Source organism: Pangasianodon hypophthalmus, chromosome 25 (genome assembly GCF_027358585.1).
Source record: "Pangasianodon hypophthalmus isolate fPanHyp1 chromosome 25, fPanHyp1.pri, whole genome shotgun sequence".
Taxonomy (NCBI): Eukaryota; Metazoa; Chordata; class Actinopteri; order Siluriformes; family Pangasiidae; genus Pangasianodon; species Pangasianodon hypophthalmus.
The window spans coordinates 6536725-6554505 of NC_069734.1; the positions used below are offsets into that span (position 1 = coordinate 6536725).

At 36.3% G+C, this 17781-nt stretch overlaps 1 protein-coding gene across 1 annotated transcript in view; it reads right to left on the reverse strand.

Moving 5' to 3' along the window:
• Nucleotides 1-4914: 4914 nt before the first annotated feature.
• The window catches only part of kcna4 (potassium voltage-gated channel, shaker-related subfamily, member 4), a 39707-nt gene continuing 26840 nt past the window's right edge, over nucleotides 4915-17781 (reverse strand). The window contains exon 3 of the transcript XR_008300997.1: nucleotides 4915-6319. The gene's annotated coding sequence lies outside the window, so the exon portion shown is untranslated. The remainder of the gene's footprint in view (nucleotides 6320-17781) is intronic.

Consider the following 17781-nt stretch of genomic DNA (forward strand, 5'->3'; position numbering starts at 1 on the left):
GTCAATCAGTAATTAACATTGTAATTAACACTGTGTTAAAATAAAATTAATAAAATGGATAGTTTTGGTTCTAAAATCTGATTGGTTGCACTAAATCCGTTGTTCTGTCCATAGAGTACCCAAATCTTTGCCCGTCATGTTGCTTAGCAATCAAAGTTTCCTGTTGACAGACTACATTGCGTTGTGGAAGATTTGTGCGTTTTTAAACATTTTTACTGATTTACTGGATTTTATCATATTGTTTTAGTCACTGTATAATAAATGCAATAAGCCACTTAAGGGTTTACATGATGCCACTGTAAAATCAGTGTAACACACGCCCTTGAGTGGCTTTAAAAGGTGTCTTTCTCAACCAGCTAAAACTGATTTATCAGGTTTTAATACTAACAATTATTTTTTAAATGTTGGGATAAGGTTTTATTTGACAAATCTATGATCTACTAATTCTATGGTCCAAAAGGACTTGAGAGTTGTATAGCTATAGTATTGTGTTAAACTTCACACATACAATTACTACAAATTTGTTAATAACATATCCTTATCATTAACTCATCTTAAAAGTCAAATAAAACATTATCATTTTAAAGTGTTTGAATATTTCACAGTTAATTGAGTACTATCTTATATAAGAGCAGTTCTCAAACTTTTTTTGCTCAACAACAAAACTCAAAAGTGCAGACACTGCATACTTAGCAGATGCTTCATTAACTACATACACGATAATGCAAATGAAATTTTTGGATTTTTTTTTTTTTGGTTCTATATTATTAAATTCCATTTATGGACAAGATCTCCATCTTACCAGAAGTGTGTCTATTTTGCTAGCTTTCTCTGCAGTTATCGTTGCCCTGCACATACAAGACACATTTACACAAAATGTAAAATTACAAAGAAGATATAGAACTTCTGAGGTTTTTCTGTGGCTTCCCTGGCGCCCCCCTGCGGCCCGCCAGTTTGAGATCCAATCCTATATAAGACTATAGATAGGAAGTAAGAGAGAAATGATAAAATAACGCACTTCAGAGTGGGACTTTTGGACCATACAGTAGATTCTATGGTATAGTAGCATTAGCTGGGTTTTTACACTTGCAATAGAAGTGTTTTAGATTCATGTAGTGAATAATTTCACTACAGAACATTTTGTTGCAGTTTATTAGTGCAGTTGTTGGTTTTCCAAGCTGAAGCACTATGTGCTGTCTTTGGGGGGAAAAAAAGTTGAAAAAGTTAAACATCTGAAATCCTCTTTTGAATTCTTTGGCTTGTCTCTTTGGGACAAACTTTAAAGGTTCTTTGCCGAATTTTACAACAGTTACAACGTCACTGGAAAGCATTTTTTTTTTAAATCCAAAGCAACTCTAAGTTCTGGTGAGAGATATCTGGGATAAGGCAGAACTCTATGGTGCTAGATTTGTGTGTTGTATCATCTATACAAGCTTTTAGAAATCTCTTCACCTCAGTTGAGTTTTATTGGACAATATTATTTTGCAGAAGTAACAGATTCATACATCATTTGAAGAAGTAAAGCTATATCTGAACATCAGCTAATCAAATCAAAATGTTCTGTGTAATTTGTTTTAACAAGGAATTCTCCTCTTTCTTCAAGCCGCTCTAACTCTATAAACTACTCGACCAGTCCACACTGGCCGAGCGTCTGGGGTCACACAGATCCTTCATGGTTCACTAGTAATTCTTGGCTGTTGACTGAATGTACAATGAGAGTCATGCGCATTGCATCGTGGGTTGGTAAGGAGCTTGTCGCTATCGTCACAGCAGGGAGCCCAGAGCAACGTGCCATGATGACATCATTATCTTGCTAGCGCGTATTTACAAAGTTAGGTCACATGCAGGTCTACAACATGTGACGCAACACGTAGCCCTGTAATTGGCTCTCCAGCCTCAACAAGATCTCCACCACGCCTGGCAGTATAAACCCTTCATGCTTTAACACTTGACCTCTGTCCTGATGCTCCCAATCAATCCACTCCTGAGGAAACATATTTACACGGTGATGTCACGTGCAGCTCTACAACATGTGACGTGACACAAAACCCTGCGTTTAGCTCTCCAGCACTGATCCGCTCACGCTTTTTTGGATCAGGTGGATGGAAAGTTCTGGTGGACAACTTGGCGAAGAGCCCAGTTGGCTATCAAAAAAGGACAAACACAAAAGATATCAGAGAGAGAGAGGCAGAGAGAGGGAGAGATAGAGAGAGAGAGAGAGGTCTTGGATGGTAGAACTAGCATTCGTCTGACTAGACGCTTTAAGGATCACAGAGTGTAAAGACAAGAATATCAAGGAAATATGGGTTCTTAGGGCTGGAGATGTCTAACAGTCAAAAAAGTAGACATGACTTCTTAAAATAGACATCTGCTTATGTAAATATGCTGCGTTCAATGTGTATCTATCCTCACTAGGTCTGTATCTCTAAAATAACAAAAGAGTCCCAAACATAGAACGGATCTGAATTCAACTTTGGTTATATAAGAGGCAAGGCTAGATTTAAAAAAATAGATAATACACCTCCATAAGTGCTTTGCATACAGATGAATTGAATGCATTTTCCATGACAACAAAGCAGCCACTCCATCCTTTTGGATATATCTATAAATTCAAATATTTCAGTTCACACGTCTCTGTACATCTCCCACAGGTTTATATAATGTGAGCAGAATCCATCAGGTAGAGTTGTAGCCGAGAAATTGAGAGGGGGCAAGGAAAAAAGTGCGAGGGAGGACTAGATCGAAATCAGGAGAGGAGTGGGAATGTGAGATAGTGTGCATAAGTTCAGGTCTGCATGCATGGCTGAATGTATCAGATAGGTAAGAGGAGAGAAAGACAGAGACACAGGGAGTGAGAGAGAACTGTGGGCTTTGAAAATATTAACAAACAGCTTTTGACTGCCTCCTCCTTCAGAAAATGCTTTGCCAGCCTGTGTGAGACTGTATGTATGTGTGAGCGGGTGATATTGTTGTGCTGTCACCAGGTGATACTGTAATTTGCTGCCGTCTACGTGAGGGCACACACTCGAGTAGAAGGTTGTACAAGCACAGGTTACAGTTGATGCTAAACACTTTGGAAGGGTTTTGCCCTTGATTCCTCAGCCTTGTACACTCAGCTTGTATCTCCCTGTACTTTAAGGAATGAGGTGGCCGGCTCAGTAGATAACGACAATAAAGAAGAGGCAGTGCAAAGCACGGACCAACAGCGATGGCTGATCCAATCTCTTTAACAGAATTTAGCTCTGCATTTAATGTCAGTGCCTAAATGTCTGTTGGAGCAGTCAGAAAGTTCAAGCTCAGTGTTTCGAGACAATAACACTTGTACTAACTGCAAGGAATGTAACTACATTGGTTTGTGCTGTTGGATTTTTCACAAGGCAACAATTTGTCAAAATAAATTTATCAATGTGGTATTGTAGTTTTAATTTAAGCATACCTTTGCCTTTTACAGCTTTAACTATAGGTCAGTTTAGTGAATTCTTGGTATTAAAGGAATACTCCATGCACTGCATCTGCTGCATATGTGTGATTACCACAGACAAGAACTATGAGAGAGTGAGAAAAAAAAACAGATAACTCGAGAACTAATTTATAATGGACGTCTAAGGGCTTTTGTTGAATTCCATCAATAAACATTTAAACTACGTGACTGCATATGGATAATAAGGAAAAAACAGACATGGGAGAATGTCTTACCAGGCCTGTTCTTATATAGTTTTATAAAATTGTGGTATTTAAATAGTATCTTTAATAGAGAGCACAAGGATGACCAACCTGATGTCATGGTCTGTTTCCAGAAGAAAGGGGATTAGTTGTGAGTGACCACTGACCAATGACATGCTTTACATCTTATCCCCTCTCCCAACATCTCAAAAATTAACTTGACTTGCAAGCAAAGTGTAGACTCTGTGCGAATAGGCGCTCATGTCTTAGTGCTCCTAGGACTAAAACACCTCATGTTAGCTGATACTGCTTGACGTGCTCAGGTCAAGATACTGTTTAAATGCCATATCCAGCTTTTAAACACTAAAGTAATGCAGAAAGTCTTCAGTTATTTATGCTTTCCCAAAGGTTTTGTGAATCTATTTTCTGGTAAAAAATAAAATAAAATTAGTCCCATATGTAAACGAAAAATTGACATCAATATAGAGTTTAATTTATAAAAACCTTTCACTGAGAAAATTATTAGAATTGTTCTACATTGTTTCACATCGATGTCTATTGATAGAATTGAGTGAATGTCCTTAGATTTTCCTTGTGACATTCAAGTAAACAAGTGTTCCGCTCTTTCTCAGCACAGAGTAAACTCAAAATTTTATCCGTGGTAATCAGATATGGTAGATGGTTAAGATTATACTGAAATGCACTGGAGTATCCTTTTAAATAAACATAAACAAATGTCACGCATCATAATAAAATATTTAAATGGTCCTGGCAAAAATGTGCAGAATGGACCTCATTTATCAATTTTTTAGTAGAATTGTGGGTAAATGGTTTTGTAGACCAAACCAAATTAAAAATTCCTGCCAGATTTACAAAATTTTCAGTAAAGCTGATTTTCTTTGTACTTCTGTGTGTAGGCCATGCTAATCAGCAGCAAATTACCAAGCTTGTTCACGGTACAGTTGATTTGCACTTAGTGATTCCAAAGCAAAGCTCATAGAGAGCTGAAAACAACAATATAAGAATTACATTGTGGAAGAGTGCCGCCTAGCATGGCATGTGCTAAATTTTCCAGTAGTGCAGCTCAGCCATGGTGGCAGTGTGTTGACTACCATAGACACATTATTTGTTTTGTCTTTACACACACACACACACACACAAACATATATATATATATATATATATATATATATATATATATATATATATATATATATATATATATATATATATATATAATGTATGGTTTGTTTTCTTTCAAAGCATGATTATGAAAGTTTTTGCAGAATTTAAACTTGACAGCGTAATCCATATATACAGTTACACTCCAATTATATGATTTGAAGCAGCTCAATTAAGGTTCACTTAAGTGAGTCTCCTTATACGTAAATTTACAGAAGCTCAGGAGCTCTTGTAGGATTTGAATGTTTTTCTAACCGGATTTTCATGAAGCAAATTACAAATAAATTAGTTCATATCTCCCTTGATAAATGAGGCCCAGTGTCAGATATATTGCACTCTGTATTCAACTGTTGCCAGGCCGCAAGTTTAAAACCTCTCTAATTCATAATGTTTAAATCTCAGACTCTGTAGCTTTCCCTTGTGACAGCGTGAAAGTAATATTTGTTGTTTATGCACGTATACAGCACTGCAGTTACCAGCAGGCTGAGCCTGCCATCTGAGCTTTCGGCATAATTCCAAGAATGAACTCATACACATGAAGCCAAACATCACACCTGGCAGTAAAAGCCTTCATGTTGTAACCGGTACATACATACTGCATTCATTCCTGAGGAGATCTTGTAGCTCCTTGCTTGTTTGTTTGCTTTACATTAATTGTGTGCTAAAAATATTTATACATACTGATGTACTCTAAACATTTGCATGTTCGCAACTGGATCTTACAGCACTTTGTTAAATACAAAATACACATCTGCTAAGAATTTATAGCTGTTGGGATGCTAGCTCTTGCTCTGCCTGCAGTGGCATGACTACTGAATCCAATGACAAGGGGAGTGGTGGTGTTTTTTTTGTTGTTTTTTTTTTTCTTGCTGCATGAATACACTGCTAATGAATGGCCTTGGGACAAACTCCAAGCTAACACCAGGCCATTTCAGAGTGCAGTTTTGGTTGAAACAGAAGGAGATTAAAAAACTACACACTTAAGACAAAGAGCAGAGCCTGATTTGCTTTGCTTTGTGATTCTATTACCAATCCCACCTAATGGAAACCAGTGTCCACATTACAACCAAACAAATATTTCTCTATTATATTAAAATATCCACATCTGTTTTGTACAAGACACATGTTCACAAGTGAAAAAAATGTCAAAAAAAATCAAGCTTTTTTTTTTGAGAAGACTCCTACTGTGTATCCCTCAGCGCAGAGATGTAGTGAGTTGTGTCTTTAAGGCATTCATCAGGGACAGGATTTAAACAGTGACTGACGCCTGGCATGAAGATGGACTTCCTGTCTTACAGGTGGTGGGAGAGCAAGCAGTGTCCTCGCTATCCTCTACTGTCCAGCAGTGGTCTCTCTGGGTCAGGTTTTTTTGGGTTCCTCCGATCTCTGTTCTCTCTGACAGCTCAGTCATCGTGGGTCCTTTGCATGGGGAGTTCGGTTCAACGGCGCCTTTGATTCCGATGGACAAGACACACTGCAATGGAGCACAGACAAGAGATGATCAGAAAAGTATGGGCAAGGACATGAACATACAAAAAGTAGGAAATCTCTTGAAATACAACAAATTCTATTTCAGCTACACTGGAAAGTTTGGGTCTATATTTACATTTAGCAAAAAATTTATCATATACAGTCTATAAATGCTGCTATTGTTCATAGCAATACATGAAACCTACACACAGTAAGTCCTTCATGGCCAATGATATAAAGATACACAAAATGGAGAAAGACCACGCCTAAAGCTCCACCTTCTTATCAGTTAACTTCCTATCAATTCCCATTTCTCTCTTAATCTACTATGGATGGCGGTGGCCTTCCCACCACTTCTCCATCTCTTCCCTACTATTCAGCAAATCCTACTCTAGAACTCCAGCCCAAGTTCTCCACATTTTTTAACAGTTCCATAATCACACCTCATGTCATTTATTCAAGGGCATGGTCTGCACTCGCAAACATTTATGAAGTCTTATTCCAGCAGGTGTCATCCATCATAAAGGCTGCTTTGTCGATTTTGATTTCAAGTTAATATACCACCAGTCAAGTGTACAGACAATCAGTAACAACACATAGAGCAACACAAGCTCAGGATCGAACTGGGAACCCTTGAGTTATGAGGCAACAATGCTATGACCATGTACCACATCTGGTATAGATATTCAAAACAATTTTAAATTGTTAAAATATACATAACTCTGCCATTACAGTCTCATGCCATAAGTATCCATAAGTATTCATAAACAGCACACAAGCAGACATATAAAAGTCAGGCCTGAAAGTGTTCTAACACAATCTTACATCAACAAAAATCTGTCATTTGACTCAGAAGTTACATCAACGTGACATCACCGTGACAGCTGACGCCCGTTGAATACACATTTATGAATATTAACGTAGGTTTATCTCAGTTAAGTGATAAAGGGGTTAGTCAGTTGTCCAGTAGCTGTATGAACACTGCCCTTAACTGTTACCCAGATACTTTCACAATGCAGTGTTTTATATTCTCAATTCTTGAGAATCTTCACAAAACATTAAAAGTTTGCAGTTTCAGTTGTGTAAAGTTTTACCATGCCATGTTCAACAACTGATGCTTGTTTTTTTTTAATCGCATTTTAATGATATGCTTATCTGTGTTCTCTGTGTGTTTAATTTGTGATGCATTATTTATTGCATTATATATCACAGCACTGTTGAATTCTTGATTCTGATTCTACCCTTACTAGCCAGTTTATTAGGAATACCTGTAAACCTTCTCATTCATGTAATTATCCAATCAGCCAATCGTGTGGCAGCAGAGTAAAGCATTAAATCATGCAGATACAGGGTAAGAGCATCAGTTAACGTTCACCTCAAACATCAGAATGTGGGAAAAATGCGATCTCAGTGACTTTGACCATGGCATTGTTGAGTATTTCAAAAACTGCTGATCTACTGGGATTTCCAGACAAAGCAGTCCATAGAGTTGACACAGAATGGTGCAAAAACCCAAAAGACATCCAGTAAGAGTTCAGAGGAGAATGGCCAGACCGGTTTGAGCTGACAGGAAGGCTACAATACCTCAAATAACCTCTATTTACAACTGTGGTGAGCAGAAAAGCATTTCAAAATGCACAACACATCAAGTCTTGAGGAGCATAACTGCATGAATGTGCAGGTGTACAGGTGTTCCTAATAAAGTGGACAGTGAGTGTATATTCCATATAAATGACAATACCTAGACAATTTTGATATAAAAATAACCCCTGATGCTCAGTGCAATATACCCAAATGCATTATTTCGTGTTTACTGATGTCAGTGTTTTCCATTGATACTTGTTTTATTTAATATGCCAGAGTATGTCTGTCATTTTAATGTGTCTGTCTGTGTTATGTCTGTCTGTTATAACTGATGTGTTATTATTTATTGCAGTTTATCTGGTTTTAAATCTCACCTTTTTTTTTCATTTGTTTGCTAAAATTGTGCACGTAAGCTTTTCATTTCAGTAAACCTGAACCGGAAATTTGAATGTCTCAAGCCACACATTACGAAAGTAAAGGTTGTAAGCCCAGGCGTAATCATTTGCGTTCACTCAAATATAAAGAAGTTCAGTCTGAATTATTTCTGACATATAAATATAACACCTGCTGTCTTTTGATTCCCCTGTGCAAAAGAAATAAACTCTCTATAAATCTCTTGAATGTTGACTGAGAGTATGAACCACAACATGTTGATTGATGTGACATTTAAATACAGTATACTGATTCCAGTGATAAGCAGCATATTGCTAGTCTTATCTCTTAGACATTAACTTAGGATATAAATATTATAAAATGTCCCACAAACTTGAATTCCTAGACTATTTCATATGAAAAATAACCCGTGATTTATGATGTAGCCCAGATGAGAATGTGTTTTGGTCCATCTCAAGCTTTCCTCCTCCTTAGCTATGTCCTAGGGGCTGAATTTGAATCGGTGCCCTAATTGCTATATAGTGACAAGTGCTGAACAATAAATACAAAAAAATGTGATAAAATTGTTGCATGTGCACATGAGTGTGAAGAAAAGCATAGTTACTGAAACCTTTGTAAATCTTTCGGAAATTTTTAGTTCAATTTAATGCACTAATGTGTGGTACAGAAATGTCACAAATATAATACAAACTCATATCATGATCATAACAACAAATGTAATTAATCATGCAGCTCTGTAATACACTGTATGTGGCTTTTAATGGATATTACAGCCTTTATAATTATATATTATAAATTATGGATGGGAGTTTTCCCTTGACCTTGCTCATGATGTCTTCTGCTTTGACACAGTCTGTATTATAATATACACTACAACATTTTCTAAATACACAGATTCTCATAAGTGTGAGTTTAGACATATGTTCGAAGGTTAGTACAATTCCACACACTGGTATGTAGATGCTAATCCTTCACCAAGAAACGCACACACATCAGCATCACCTTCTTTTAAATCCTTCCCGTATTAAAGGTGTTAAATGCAGGACAGGATATGTTTTGCTTAAGCTTCTTGCATTAGGATGTTTGAGGCATACAAAATTAAAGTAACGATTTCTTTCAGAGTAATTAGAAAGGAGCTCTCGGCCAATTGAAAGCTCATCTTCAGTGGAGCGCAGCGCCGTATCCATTATTATAACCGGCACATCAGGCCATACTACCACTCCCAGCAAACCAGACATAGTTATGATAAAGAGAGCTGAAAGAGAGATTTATTTTTAATGTTTGAGTGAACAGATCTGATTGGACTGTTGGGCTATGAAATGTGTTTTTTAAAGTAGGATTTGTCCTGTTTTTGTGACTCAACCAATTTATACACTTCTGAAGAAATGTGGTAGTCTATGCACATCACATTAAATGCCACCATTCCTATATCTCAGAGAGCTTTCTAAAACTTGAGCACATATTCAACACTCTAATTTCCCATTGGGATCAATAAAGTCTTATCTTATCTTATCTTATCTTATCTTATCTTATCTTTTCTTATCTTTTCTTATCTTAACATAATCAGTGGGCTAGTCATTTAATGCCAGATACATCAATTTATGAAACTGTGTACTTTATGATGGTGCAGTCACATACATGCCAGAGAAACTAGCATATAATATAGTATAGTGCAGATGTCTTTGCATTTTTGCCTTCATGTTGCATACACCTACTATTCACTATCCAATCAGCTAATCATCTGGCAGCAGCACAATGCATAAAATCATGCAGATACAGGTCAAGAGCTTCAGTTAATTTTCACATCAAATATCAGAATGGGGAAAAAATGTGATCTCTGTGACTTTTACTGTGGCATGGCTATTGGTGCCAGACAGGCTTGTTTGAATATTTCAGGAACTGCTGATATCCTGGGATTTTCACATACAACAGTATATAGAGTTTACACAGAATGGCACAAAAAAAGACAAAAAAGCCTTTCTTCCAGTAAGCAATAGTTCTGTGGGTGAAAATGCCTTGCTGATTAGACAGGGTGCTATGGTCACTCATATAACCACTCTGTACAACCATGGTGAGCAAAAAGCATGTCAGAACTTGAAAACGACTGGAATAAGATCAGGTGACGAAGATCGGCAGTTTCTGAAATACAAACCAACTACTTCATAGTCAAATTCACTTGATCATATTTTTTCCCCCAGTCTGATGTGTGATGTGAAGCTCTTGACCTATATCTGAATGATTTCATGCATTACACAAATGATGTGATAAATGAAAAAAAAAGTACACCGAAGAAAGTTTCCAGCACTTTTTTCCAGCGTTAAAAGATCTGATATGCTTAGAATGTGAACTTATAAAAGAAGCCAGCATATGGTCCAATTAAGTTACAATATAATGAGTCTGCTTGATTCTCAGCTTTACTGCAAACAGCCTCATAACTCTCTGCTTTACTGCAATACATGTGCTGAAGGAAAATAGAAAAAAACTTTTTTTCTTTTTATTTCTAGTTCTCTCTCTCTCTCTCTCTCTGTTTTACTTACTCCCAATCTTGCTTTTATTTTTTCACTGCTCTTAACTCGCCAGTTCTTTCGCTGCTTTTCCACTCTCTCCGTCTCTCTCTAAATGATATTTTCATATTTTCCTGGCGCAGGGGAAGTCAAAACATGACTCAATAAGGAATTCAGCAGTAATTGCAGCCAATTTTTGTTTTTCCAAGCTGTCTCATTCTGAGGCTAATTTTAGATCGCCAGTGCTTGATGCCTGTGTTAACAGCAAGCTGAAGTCTTCAGCGTGGATTTCAGCAGAGTATGATAATATTGAATTAGAAATCCACCTTACAGGTCGGAGGAAATAAGTGAAAAGACACCTAAGATACTGTAAGCTGGCAGCTGATCAATGAAATAAAGATTAGATAAGAGATAGAAATATCCATCTTAGTAGGTGAAAGCTTCCAAATACCCACTATATTCTTATCTTTAATATTAGGATGAATGTTATCATTTTTAGAAGTGAAAGACTAGGAACTGTTGCATTTAGAGTAAAGCTGAATCTGACTGATCAGAAGGTGCTGATTAATTTTCTATAACAGCAGCGTTGAAAGTAGTGCCAGCTGTAATTCAAAACATATAATATATTATCATTTCTATAGTAACAGTTAAGCTTTTTTTTTTCCTAAATCTGATTTTTAAGATAGAGTGACCTCAAATTATGGGCTACCAAAATTGTTTTGTTTGTTTGTTTGGATATTGGTTGAATAAATAATGGCACAGACATATGTTCAAGTAGTTAGTAAGAAAGTCAGTGTGTTAGTCAGTTAGCTACCAGCTCAGAGAATTTCCTTGGAATTATGCCAGTCACAGTTCTGAATGTATTTGGTGCAGATCAATTGTCCAAGCAATTTTCAGATTTTTATATGATATATTGTTCCACTTATAACTTTCATATTTCCACAATAAGTAAAGATACACTGACAATTATTTATTGATTTTTTTTCTATATTTTCCCAACTATTATCCCAATGTCATTATTTATGCATAACATACATTTTGTTGTATTTTTCAAAGGTCTTTTCATATTTCTCCATACTGAATCATATATTGTTAATAAGTGTATTCCGTAGAATGTAGTGTAGTAGTACATGTACATTTCTTTAAATGACACAATGATTGATTCTGAAAAATGAACTGGTTCTTAGGATTCTTTTAGTCACTGACATTATGTTTATTGTCCTTTTCTCAAGATGGCCTGATTGCCAGACACCAACTCATTGTCCTCAGCCTTCAAAGCAGGAACAGCCACATCATTTCACACACTGTTTTGTTGGTCTTATGGGCAGAATTTCCTGTTATCTTGAGTTGCTTTGACTTTGACATTTTATCCAGAAAACTATGCAAAATATGCACTTTTCCTACATGTTTCTTCTTATATAATTACATTAAAGAACTATGTTGAGGGTGTGTTATTATAATAAAACAAACAAAAATATCATTATGAGTTAAATACACTATGGGTTTTTGTGATATGTAAATTGGTGCATATTAAATGACTGATTGCCTCTCTTGCATCTTTTAATATTTTTTTATTGTAATACAATTTTCATAAATTATATTATGTATTGACGTATACATTCAGCATGTCATGTTTCATTCTGTTATGAGTAAAAGATAAAAAAAATAAGCCTATTAAGGCACGATACCCGACCTTAAGAAAATGAATCATACTTGGAAAATGACATTTGGTGACCATCAACCCTTTTACCAGAATATTTACCAACGACATTTACCAACATTTCACATAGACAACATAATCCAAAATGCCTGCTGCAAAGATTCACATCATTTATCATCGTTGATCTGTTCTGAATTCTTAGTGATGATGCATCCTTCTGGGACATGCTTGAATGCTCAAGAGGCTGCTGTCATCTCTCTGTCTCAGTATCTCTCTCTCTCTCTCTATTTCTCTGTCTCACTCTCTCTCTTTCTCTCGCAAACACTCCATCTCCACCTTCATCTGCAGGCCGTATGGCTTGAGGCAGGGATTGAATATGAGGTGGAGAGGTGCATCACAATCCCCGAGCTTGTTCCTGATTCAGACAGGCAGTGAGGAGAACGCTGCTACAGAGGCTTGTGTGTGTGTGTGTGTGTGTGTGTGTGTGTCCCTGAGTCATCTGACTCCCAAACAGACCGTCAGCGTGGATTAGCTGCATCCCGCATGCCCGGGTGAGGGCAACAGCACATCATTAAAGCAAAGACTCCCTCCTCTGCCTCAGCAGTGAGACACACACACATCCAAGCAAAGAGGATGGCATTTCCACCACCTGCCTCATTTTGCACTGAGCAACTCAGAACAGGGTTAATCAACAGGGCATGAAGTCAGTGGCACACCAACTTTACTCCTGTCTCTAAGTAAGGAATAAAACATGACAGATCAAGCTATTATAGGAAAATATTCCACGACGGGATGGCGTAATGTGTCCAGACACAAAGCGGAAAGTCAGATCCTGAAGTGTTTTTTTCCTCTTATACAACAGCACAAAGGAGTGCATTAATATAAACCTATTATTTGAATTACAGCCAGAACAACTGTCAGAGCTGCTGTTATAGAAAATTAATAAACACATTCAAGATTCAAGAATTCAACAGTGCTGTGGTAGAAGAGACGATGGAAGACTGCAACTTGAGCTGGCAAACAATTACTGATATATCGCCAAAGATACTCGCCAGCTGTAACTGTCAGCAGTTACAAATAATATTCTTACTACATCCAGCAACAGATTTACTAGTGTGCATCGAATATCATCATAAAAAGAACACTAAAGTTCTGTACACACTTCAGATAACAATGTCAATATTTGAAATTCTGACATATTTATATCTAAACTGCGAATACAATTTACACATGTTTGTGCAATACAACAGAGTGCTTTTGCTGAAACTGTCCCAATGTTTGACAACCCTGTTTATTTTATGGGTATAGTACAGTCGCACACATGCTAAACTTTTCCACAGGCTTTTGGAAGCATTGGATTTCAGTTTCTGGACTTTTTTGGTCATTCTTTTGCTGGATGCCTTTGAATTAGGTGAATAATCCACTGCTGATGGGATTGAGGGCTTTTTTTTTCACATACAGAATAACATTAAACACCAGTAGTATTGCATAGATTACTGCAGAAAAATATCCTGCTTGTTAAGAGCATTATAAGAAATGTAACCTTAAACTTAAACCTTGTTTAAACTTAAACCTTAAAACTTGTTTATTTTAAGTAAGTAATACTGAGAATTTCACTTTTTAGGAGTTTGAAAAATAAGTATAAATATATTTTAAAGAGTACTTGGACCCTCATTTCTGACACCAGACTCATTTGTCTATTACCTATAATTTATTTAAAATCTCAATTTTATTAAGCATTCATTACTAAACATAATATTGACATACACTGTAACATTTCACATAATAAAAACATAAAGTAAATCATATAAACAAAAAATAAAAACAATTAGAGCACAAATTTGATCACGTTGTCATGTAGGAATTTCACAATATTATGTTAATATTAGATGTAATATTTTAAGATAAGGGAGACACATACAGTAGATATGCATGCATTTATGCAACAGCTTGCATAGTTGAGTGTAAAAGTTTGCATGGTGTCTGGGTGAAAAATGGAAAATATACATTTATTTGACAATTTAGATTTTAAAAAAAAGCAAATTCCATTAAGTTCAAAATGAAATGTGGGTTTAGCCTGTAGCATTATTATTCTGATCTCATTTTTTCTTTTCTTTTTCTATATGCACACTTTTTAAGCATTTTTGTTACCTAACACTAAATCTCATGTTGGTATAAATTTCAAATATTTCAATTATTTTCTTTCTTTTGTGCTAAAACTATGCCAGCATTTGTACTTGAGTATAAGTTTTAGCAATTGATGATTTAGCTAATAGTTCCATCACCAACATTATCATCTGGAATGAATGAATCTGTTGCAAGAAAATTCTACAGATAGAACAAGAAAGGCCCATTTAGATGCCAATTCAGCAACAAAAGATACTGTATGTAAAGAATAATGCACTTTGGGCATTATAGGAAAATAATCCACGCCAGTGTGATACAGATTTCCTACAACAACACAGCCCAAAGTGTGCCACTGTGCCACTTATACCACAGCTTTTTGCCAACTATTACAATTTTTAATTCATACTGAATTAAACGTCATGCTTTTTTAAACATTTACAGTTATGTTTAATGTTATGGCACATCCACAAGGCAAGTTAGTTCCTGTTACCTCTTATGTTATAACAGCTACTGTATAAACAGTCATTCTCTCACCAGCCTCTAGTTTTTCCTCTCTCTTGAAGTTAAAAAAAAAAACCAGAGTATCATGTTAACTGAGAAACCAGAAAACACAAAGTGTGACAGAAAACTTTTACAGAAAACGTTGTAAAACAATGATTACATGCTCTTCTTTTTAAAAATATTAACGAGTATTAGAACAAAACCTGTCGTTTATGTTAGATCTGGAACTACTGTCATTACTGAATTATAAAATATCAGTTTTCTCCTAAAACTAAACACAACTGACATTATCTCAGTCATAGTGACATCTATGGTACAGTTTATAGATTCAAAGATTCATTGAAGTAGTAATGTATAAAAAAGGCATTGTAGTGTCATTGATGTATCCTACTTTGAACACTTGATCTCAACCCAAAACCTAAACCTAACCCTAAACTTAATATAGTCTGTGATCATAACTTATATCTAAACTCTAAAGTGAGTTTATTTACACTATATTAACTGAATCAGATCGGTAGAGTATCTGACAACCTGCAAGTGGGACCTGCAAGAACTTCAAAGGAGCTAGAGAACAGAAATGATTACTTATGCATCTTTTTTGTTTTGATGCCCAACATTACAGCTACAATATTCCCTGTGAGTTAGAGAGGAACATCTGGGGCTGGCATTCAATGGTGTAGCAGATGGAAATTAACTGTGGAGTATTAACATTTTTGGTAACATTCAGACAAGAAATCATACGAGAAATCAGACACAGCAAAAGTATTAAGAGATTAGTCAAAAATAACTACACCATCATCGTAGCATTTTATCAGATGTCCTCCTATCCTGATCGTTATGTCAATCTGATCCTGTTTTGGGAAAATTAATACATGCTTGAGTGGCCAAAGTTCCTCTTTAGGCTATACAATTAAATGTGCATCTGGTTTTTACGAGCTGACTCAACTCCATATTTAGCCAATGCTAAAGGCAGAAACGCGTCTCGAACCGTTTGTGTGACAGAAAGGTGACTCAAAGGTCAGCATTTAAAAATGACAATAAAAACTCTCGTTAGTAGCATTGCTGTAAGACACTTTTATGACTTCAAATTCAGGGCAATGAATAGAAGTGCAGAAGAGCGACTGGGAAATTTCAGGATGTCATGTGATGACCCATGCCGCGGCCTTGTACTTGCAGAAATACCCACTTGTCTTTTGGTCATGTATAATTATATTTTAGCTCATTTCCTTTTACTATCAGAATCCTAGCATAATTGGAATGATAATTTGCTATTTCACCAACCACATGAATATAAGAACACATTTTCAATCCAATATAATAATTACAGTAATTGCATTTCTTTCCTCTAAAATCACAATAAAATCAATCCAAATAACATTCACAATGACATTCTGGCTTTGCCATTTTTTTTATGTAATTCTAAATGCTCTGGCCAATAAATTAGGTTACAATTGAATAACTGACTGGCATTTGTCACAGTCACTCGTTGTTCTTTCAGTAGCTGCTTTCCAATAGGTATGCTGCCGGACTTTGACATTCAGAATAAGTGATATAAAAATAACCAAGCAGGCATTTTGACACCATAACACCTGTATGGTATTGTAGATAACAGTAGCTGTGAAACACATTTTAATAACCTATTTTGTAAGCTTTGTTTTACTTGGATCCAAACTCCCAACTTGAAAGATCAATTTTTACATTCCTCATCAGCAAAGCTTTCATCAGGCTTTCGTGATGTATGACACTATGTCACGGTGCGGCACAAGAACAGAATGTACAGGCTATATAGCTCCAAATAAGGATATCATTATTTTTTATAAAATGAAGAATTACTGTGAGGTTTTTCACTTTGGGCTTCAGTCACGAATTCAATCAAATTTACTCTCTTGGAACTGCCTTCTTGGAAACATTGGAAATGAAATTTTGTTGCCACACAAAGATTTATTAAGTGAACATTCACTGATTATGTGAACTTCATGTACTCAAGTGCTTCTGTAGATTTGTGTACAGAGTCAATATTCTCAGATGAGTACAAATCAAAGTAGCTTTAAATGCCAATATGTCTGACTTTGAGTCCCTGCCAACCTGCTTGAGATTTAGCCAAATGCCAATATGTGAACCTGGATAGTGGTGGCGTGTCAGAGAACGAATGCGGAGCTGTAAGTGTGTCAGTCGTGTTCTTCACTTTCCTTCACCACAGTGGAGATTTATGGCACATGTTTGGTCTCATCAATCACATGGAGACATCTGCTTCACGACTGATCTCGGCAGTCATCTCCGTGCCCATTCCCATCTCTCTTCCTGTGCCGGTTTTTTATTTTGCTGATGACCTTCATCCTAATCATAGTGGAGCTGCACTAATGTGCCAGACGGTCCGCGGCTAATGCCAATTACATTCTCCATGCAATAGAAGACTGGAGCCACAACACATTAAAACAGATGCATACTTCTAATATTAAGTTTTAGTGTGTATGGTAGTTACTAAACTACTGCAAACATGCTGAAGGACATTAATTGTTGCAAAGTGCTTTCAAGTTAACAAATTACATTATAAGAACATTCAGTAAGCATTCAACAGGTTCTAAGGAGGTTGAGCTGTAACAGACCAAAAATAACGTCCCGGCAATGTTCCAAAACATCCGCTGTAATAACATTTGCTTTACAGTGGGCCTCATTTATCAAGCTGGATACAAACAC